Source organism: Delphinus delphis, chromosome 14, assembly GCF_949987515.2.
Source record: "Delphinus delphis chromosome 14, mDelDel1.2, whole genome shotgun sequence".
NCBI lineage: Eukaryota > Metazoa > Chordata > Mammalia > Artiodactyla > Delphinidae > Delphinus > Delphinus delphis.
Window position 1 is genome coordinate 73522529 of NC_082696.1, and position 7034 is coordinate 73529562.

Below are 7034 nucleotides of genomic sequence, written 5' to 3' on the forward strand. Positions count from 1 at the left end.
CTGTGTCCCCTGCATTGGCAGGCGGATTCTTAGCCACTGTGCCACCAGGGAAGTCCTCCCTACAAAATTTTTTTTTATTAAAAATCAATTTACTGATATGCAAACCAACTGGACCAAACAGGACAAACAGGATAGAAGCAATACTCTAAACAAGCGTCAACTTAAGAGCTCTGATGCCAACCGGGAGGACACCCAAACACAAGTTTAGCATGGGGGTAAGAGTCTATGTCTTCTGGTGAAGGCAAAGCCATTTGGTTGGCACTTCGTAGGAATATCTTTCCACCAGGTCGTCATTGTAAGGTATGTGTCACGAGCCTCCAGTTGTTTGCACCAGGGTGTCAAAGATGAGAATATGCTGAAAGGTTATTTTTGATCCCGGATGCCTACAAACAATTGCTAGCTGATGTCCTTGCTGCCACTTAAATAACAGGTGTTGGGTCTTGGCATCAGGAACACAGGCCTTGTGGTCCCACGTCAGATCTTTTGTGATAAACTTGCAGTGGTTCCCTGAGTGCAGTGTGGCATACAGAAGGAACAACATCCTCTGAGATGTTGTCAGCAAAAAAAAAAAAGCTGGCTTGCTTTTGCACATTTTCCATATCATGCTTCCTCCACCAGGAATTCTGCATTAACATATGCTTCCAGCCCCGGACCAGCACTTGAAGATTCTGCTTGGCTAGTTGAGAGACCACATCCAAGAGAACTTGAGAGTCACGAGCTTTAGGAAACATTTTGGCAACACGGAGCTCATCAATGACAATATCAAAAGGAGGACAGTATTTTACAAAGTTCTGAAATCTCAAGTTCCCGAGGTGCTGTCTTTTTGTATTGGTCACCTCCATCTATCACATCCCTCATGATTTTTTCCCTTGAGAAATTCATACTCTTCTGAACTCAGGTGAATATAGACTCTACAGTTTTTCCACAGTCCAAACACTGACGACTTTGTGGGACTGTGGTGAACTGTGCTTTCCATTGTTTTCCAGGAACACTTTCAAACCATGCTTTTATACTGTGTGCAAATGACTCCCCAGGATATAGCTGATTATTTCTTAGATACAATAGAATGTCATGTAGTTTGTTTGAATGCGATCATCTTTCATGTCTTTTCCAAAATCAAAGAAGGCTTTTAATGTTTCCAACATAGGAAAAATATCATGACCTAACAACTCTTGATACAAATTCCAAACTACACTTACATCTTGATGAAAGAGGGCTCCCTGGATACAGTCACTATAGTTCTTTTGTTAAGGAATCATGACTTGTTTGATGTCCTCTAACAGCAGCAAGGCCTCGCTCCATCTGTCTGTCTGGACTAATCCCTGGATGAGAAGAGTGTACCCTCCAGCTTCTAAACGCTTGTATCTGGCTTTCATGATTTCATAGACATCAATAATTTCGATGTCTGCTTATGAAAAACACAGAGATACAAATACTTGACCAGCAAATCATAGCCTACAATACCACTGTTTTTTGCAGCTACCTATGCCAGCACAGATTTGGCCACAACTACAGAAATATGGCATTTAACCATCTGTGAAATGATCCAATTTTCAAAGTTAGCCTTTTCTTTGAATTCTTCCTTAAGTTTATCCCACTCTTCTGAATTCAAAGGTTTTGTCGGGACTTGAATAATGTTCTTCACAGGTGGCAAGATGTGCTCTTTACTCAGAGGATTCATCTGTTATCTCTTCTTAAACGCTCCAGCTGCAAACATGTGAGCAGAATCGGCAGAGACTTGCTTATTACTGCCCTCATCTTTTTTCCTGACATATCTGGCTTTGGCTATCAGCAGATTCATTGCTTTAGTATTCTGTGGAGACACTGTTTTAAGAGAAAACCACTTCTCTTGGTTCCTGAGGCCATAACAGTCTTTAAGAAAGAGAGAGAGAGAGAAGAGTGACCTGGGCCTAGCCCAAGGTATGGGTTGCTCTTCCAAAGTTTAGGAAAGCTTCGAATACCAGTGAAATAGAAAGTCATTACGCAGTTAAGTCAGCACCAGATTGTGAGAGAGATGTTCAAAAAGCCCCAAATTCTACAGCACAATTAAGGGATTTGCGGGTAGGGGGCAGAGAATCGAAGCGCAACTTTCTAAAAGATGATTTTCAGCTTCTCACAGACAAATCAAATGCTTTTGGGGCTAGCAGCAACGAAGCTTGGTTGAGATCTCTCCATTAAACAAGGATATGGGGACATGCAACCTTGGTCGCAAGTTCCAGGACCAGGGGACAGAGCAGGAATTCTCTGGTGCCTGTTACATTCCAGTCCATGAACAGCAACACCCACGTACCATACAACCATAAACGTGGCGGAAATTCCCAAAAAAATTTGTTTAAAGAATTTTATTATTAGATTTTCTAAATCTTACTAAGACAAAGAATTAAGCATTAAAACATTACCTTAGGGTTACTGAATATACTATTTTTTTTGAATTTTATTTTATTTTTCTATACAGCATGTTCTTACTAGTTACCTATTCTATACGTATTAGTGTATATCTGTCAATCTCAATCTCCCAGTTCATCCCACCACCAACCCCCCACCGCTTTCCCCCCTTGGTGTCCATACATTTGTTCTCTACATCTGTGTCTCTATTTCTGCCTTGCAAACCGGTTCATCTGTACCATTTTTCTAGATTCCACATATATGTATTAATATACGATATTCATTTTTCTCTTTCTGACTTACTTCACTCTGTATGACAGTCTCTAGGTCCAACCACATCTCTACAAAGGACCCCATTTCATTCCTTTTTATGGCTAATATTCCATTGTATATATGGTTCTGCTGGGGTTGTCAACCACAGTAAGGCACCCTCCTCGCCCTCACAAAATAAAAATACAAATTCTCTTTCTCTCAGATACAAACACACATGTAGAGGTGGGTACAGGAGCTCAGATCAGCTAATCAGATGCTCTCCGGACATTTCCACTCTCAAGAGGGCACCCACAGGGTCCAAAAGCAGCACCCAGAGGTTTGGGCCTCAGATTTCTGAGGTGAAGTCCCCGTAGCTTCTCAAGTTTTGTCTGTCCTAAGGCCTGATTTTCCAAATCTTCGTTTAATTCTCTAAGCAATCCATTATATCTCCAGGATATGTCTTCTCCCTTGTTTGACTTAGTCAAAGTCATTTTCCTTTGCTTACTGCAAAGAACCCTAACTGATGCGGCAGGGCTCACATTCAGGGCGTTCTGAGGCAGTGCAACTGGTAGAAACGGCCTTGGACTTGGTTGGAGTTGCGGGGGGAGGGGCAGGTAGAAGGCTCCCAGTCTTGGTTGAGCCCTGATTCCTCACGTAACACTGAGCAATCAGGACACTTCTCTGAGGTCCATATCTCACAGTTACTAAATAAGGAGTTGAGCTTAGAGACTTCTTTTTTTCCCAGCTCAAAAACTGGACAGTTTTATGAATGAAAGGGAACTGAGTAGGACAGGAGAGTAGGCTAGCATAGACTTGCTTTGCCAATATGACTTCACAGGACTTGGAGGAACTTTTCTGAAGGAATTGTGGCGACTCTCAGCATTGTCGCCCTCTACCACCGAGAGGACTTGGCTAGGAGCTAGTCGGCTGAAAGCCAGTGGGAGCTTTGCCAACAGGACCAGCTGACCGAGTCCGAGGCCACATCCATGCTGCCTGAAGTTCCCGCCAATAAGGGGCTGCTTCATCGAAACCTTGCTGGGGTCTTGCCAACAGTTACCATTTCTAGAAAGGTGTCAGCCCATGGTGACCATATCCAGCCCTCACCACCTTAGTGTGAATCACTCTTAAAATGTGAGGGAGAGAAGAGACTGCCAGCTTTTGCATATATTTCTTGAGGAGGATGAACAGAGGTTTCCTACCAGTAATACATTGCGGGTTTGATTCCTGGAAGATGCGTGCAAGGGAAAGCACATGGACCTGTGGAAATCTCCCCAGGCCCTAGGGTCCCAGTATGCTGTGCCCAGGTGTCGCTTCTCAGGTGGCACACAACGCACAACCACAGGGCACCATGACACGGGAGCACATGAGGAAAAACCAGGGCAGGCAGAAGCTGTCACGCTTCCTGAAGAAGAGCCTGGAGAAATGGAAAATGAAATCTGCCCAGAAACAATGAGCCAACTTGCTCTAACAAACAGTATTAGCCCCAAGGAACTCTTAACTTGTAGAAAACGTGTAACAGAATGGAAATAAATGAACGGTAATTCAGGGCACCATCTTAGGTTCTGCTGACCTCGTGGTTGGAGAAACTCTGCAGAGTGAAAAAATGTTTTTTGAAAGTAAGGCTTTCCAAGCTAACCGGGATCCCCAGAGAGTAGGAACCCAAGAAAAGGATGTAGTACATTTTGGAAATGTCTCCTGTACATTCCTCTCTTCTGTTGTTAAATTACACCAAAGCCCAAGCTAGGTACCACTGATGAACAGACGGCTCATTTAAAAGCCAAAGATATAAGTGTTTGTTCTCGAAGTAAACTGTGATGTTACCTATGAGACCAGGATAGTCCTACTTGAATGACTCTCGAATCAGGCAGCAAAGACCAAGCTGCACAAAGAGAGATGAGAAACAGTTAAACAGCCAAAAACAAAGAAGAAGAAAATGGATGTATCTTTGTCTCTTCTTTATTCCCAGCTACTGAAAATGAGTAAGAAGGAATAAAAGAGATAGATATATTTGTAAGTACAACCTACACATCAAAACTAAGGGATTTCTAAATATTGGAGGGAAAGCTAAATGTCACTCACCCTGTATATTATATTTGACCACCTAAATTCGAGTTATAGGAGTTCCTTCAAATTGGGGCAGCACAGGAAAGAAAATATTTTGCTGTAAGCAATAACCAGAGTGCATTCTCACAGAAGCATCGTAAACCCGTTGCATTGAATGCACCTGGGTAGTAGCTCACAGGAACTGAGTTAAGCAACATTTCCAAAACTGTGCTCTATATAAATTAGTTCATTGAGATATTACATATCTTCATAACAGCCCCTCCACGATAAAATAATTTGAAAACATTCACTTCCTGCAGATGTTCAATGCACATTAGCATTTTAAAGACTAAGAAGCTCTGCACTCAAATAGCTTATTTATCTTCATATAAACTAGTGTTTCTAAAAATTATTTGGCCATGGGACCATTTTTCATATAAAAATTATTTTAAAATCTTCTGGAATAGTTTTCCAAAGAATATAATTTAGAAAAGATATACCTACAGAAATTAATGAAGTTTATGTTAAAGCTAAATTTTTAACAACTGTAGGCAAGGAGATCTCTTTTTCAGTTTGTACATGATACTAAATACAAGAAAATTACAAGTTCAATCTGAGCTTCAGTGAATTTGTTTGCAATGTGGCATCAGTTGAGGAACAAAGTTCTAATTCTGTTTCAGCCACTTGCGGGCTTTGATACTGGACAACTTAACCTCGATGACTTTCAGCCTTCAAGACTGAGAAAATCAGATGCTCAACGTTGCTAATTACTAGAGAAATGCAAATCAAAACTACAGTGAGGGGGGCTTCCCTGGTGGCACAGTGGTTGAGAGTCCGCCTGCCGATGCAGGGGATGCGGGTTCGTGCCCCGGTCCGGGAAGATCCCACGTGCCGCGGAGCGGCTGGGCCCGTGAGCCATGGCCGCTGAGCCTGCGCGTCCGGAGCCTGTGCTCCACAACGGGAGAGGCCACAACAGTGATAGGCCCGCGAACCGCAAAAAAAAAAAAAAAAAAAAAAAAAAAAAAGATGCATGCACCCCAATATTCACTACAGCACTGTTTACAATAGCCAAGACATGGGAGCAACCTAAATGTCCATCAACAGAGGAATGGATAAAGAAGATGTGGTACATATATACAATGGACTATTCCTCAGCCATAAAAAAGAATGAAATAATGCCATTTGCAGCAACACGGATGGACCTAGAGATTATCATACTAAGTGGAGTAAGTCAGACAGAGAAAGACAAATATCGTATGACATCACTTATATGTGGAATCTAAAAAATGATACAAATGAACTTATTTACAAAACAGAAACAGATTCACAGACTTCAGGAATAAACTTATGGTTACCAAAGGGGAAAGGTGGGGGGAGGAATAGATTGGGAGTTGGGGATTAACATATACACACTACTATATATAAAATAGATAGTCAACAAGGACCTACTGTATTGCACAGGGAACTCTACTCAATATTCTGTAATAACCCATATGGGAAGAGAATCTGGAAAAACATGGATATATGTATAAATGAATCACTTTGATATGCACCTGAAACTAACACAGCATTGTAAATCAACTATACTCCAATATAAAATACAAATTAAATTTTTAAAAAGATTTTAAAAACAGAAATCTTGATTTCTTGGCCAAAAAAGACTGAGAAAATCATTAAGATACGTGTGTACATGATTTAGCACTATATTCAGCACATACTCAGTACTCAGAAACAGTTTGTATTATGGTAAGAAAATCAGTGTGTAGCAAAGAACTAGGTCCATGAATAAAGAAAAAGCCCTAAATAGAACTAGGACAAAATTTCTCTATGAAAGCCCATTTCTCAGGTGCCTTAATAAAGAAGAATGCACACTCAACAACAGACCTAGAGGCCGGCATGCCTAGGTACTATTTATACATGTGCACTAATTTATGTAGCACTCCAGCAAATTTTTTTAAACAGCTATGTGCTCCTAAAACAGGCCAAGTTTTTTCTTGACTTAAAGTCTTCATACTCCAGTGACACCGTGGATGGACCTTGAGAACATTATGCTAAGTAAGATAAGTCAGACAGAGAAAGACAAATACTATGTGATATCATTTAGATGTGGATTCTAAAAAAGCCAAACTCTTATAAACAGAGAGTAAAATGGTGGTCAGCAGGAGAGGGAAGGTGGGATATGGGACAGATGTCGTTTAAGGGCACAAACTTGCAACAAGTAGTAAATAAGTCCTAGATCTCTAGTCCACAATATAGTGAATATGGACAACAATATTGTATTATAATCACCAAGTTGCTAAGAGACTAGAACTTAATTATTACAACCACTGAAAAGAACTTATGTAATGTGATAG

General features: G+C 41.0%; 1 pseudogene; it reads right to left on the reverse strand.

Moving 5' to 3' along the window:
* Window positions 1-223: 223 nt before the first annotated feature.
* Window positions 224-1980, reverse strand: LOC132437377 (mitochondrial ribonuclease P catalytic subunit-like; annotated as a pseudogene).
* Window positions 1981-7034: the final 5054 nt, after the last annotated feature.